Source organism: Macrosteles quadrilineatus, unplaced genomic scaffold (genome assembly GCF_028750875.1).
Source record: "Macrosteles quadrilineatus isolate MER2022 unplaced genomic scaffold, UCM_ALF_1.0 Scaffold_4__1_contigs__length_99947679, whole genome shotgun sequence".
NCBI lineage: Eukaryota > Metazoa > Arthropoda > Insecta > Hemiptera > Cicadellidae > Macrosteles > Macrosteles quadrilineatus.
In genome coordinates this window covers 31,861,912-31,863,400 of record NW_026542597.1, presented here as the reverse complement: position 1 = coordinate 31,863,400, position 1,489 = coordinate 31,861,912, and positions in this window count along the sequence as shown.

The window sequence follows — 1,489 nt, the reverse complement described above, 5'->3', positions numbered from 1 at the left end:
ATGAACAAATACTGGTGAAAATCTGTGTCTGGAAGTAGGCCTAGTTTACGCTCGTACAGGTTCAAGGAGTGAAGATTTCCGTAGCACATCTTCTGAGATGAGAAATTGTGTCACAGAACACGTCACAGTCCGGAGCAACACGGTTTCCAAGCCTGGCAAGACGAGCTAGTGGGCTGTGGAAGTCGAAAGACGTGTTGTAGTGTCTTCGGACGAAGAGTTCCCTAGTCCTAGTGCCAGACGGTACTTTGAAGTCAATTTTTGACAGGAGATCCGGACAAAATAGAAGACCTCTGATTATTTTCAGTAGGAGCATGAAGTCGGCCAAGTCTCGGCGCACCGCAAGAGATACAAGCTGCAGTTCAGAAGAGAGAGAAACGACAGGGACGTCCGCGTAGTTAAAGCCATTGCGAACTCCCACTAAGCGGATGAAACGTCTCTGCAATGCTTCCAGCCTGTCTTTTTCACCAATAGCATAGGGTGACCACACGGGGCTGGCGTACTCCACAATCTGTCTCACCATAGCGCAGTACAGCGTTCTTAGAGCATCAGGGTTGTTAATCCCACGGGTAGATCTTGAGATGAAGCCCAACATTTTGTTGCCCTGTTTACAAATCCCATCAACGTGGTCTGAGAAGCCCATGTCGTGACGGAAGAAAACACCCAGATCCTTTATAACGGTAACTCTTTGGATATCAACATCTGAGATTGAGTAAGATGTCAAGAGGGGGTTCTTGCTGCGATGAAAGGACATACTTGAACACTTTTCAGGGTTAATCTGCATGTTGTTACTGATGCACCATCGACTGATTCCGTCCAGGCTTTTTTGCATCATGCGGCAGTCTTCTACTGAGGAAATCTCGGCAAATACTTTAAGATCGTCGGCAAACAATAGAGCATTGGTTTCCACAGCGTCTACCAGATCATTGATGAAAATGTTAAATAGCCATGGGCCTAATATGGAGCCCTGAGGGACGCCAGAAGATTGAGTAAACTCTCCAGATTTCACAGACCCAATTTTGACAACCAGAGAGCGATTGGACAAGTAGTCAGTAATCCAGGAAAGCAGGGGATCCGTAACTCCATGCCCTCTTAATTTGGACACCAAGATGTTTTGATCAACTTTGTCAAATGCTTTGGCCATGTCTATGTAGATCGTATCAACCTGGTTGTTGTTGCGGAAGGCAGAGAGTACAGATTCTTGAAACAGTAGCAAGTTGGATACTGTTGATTTCCCAGGTACGAAGCCATGCTGAGCAGGGTGAATAATTCTTGAAAAATGGTATTTGAGTCTATCAGCCACAATGCTTTCATATATTTTTCCAACAGCGGACAGGATAGTAATCGGGCGGTAATTTTTTACATCACTTGGGTCTCCTTTTTTGGGGATTGGTATAATATAACCACTCTTTAGGGCATATGGAAAAACTCCTTTTGCAAGGGATTCATTAAAGAGCATCTGAAGAGGTCTGTGAAGTAAGTCAGAACAGTG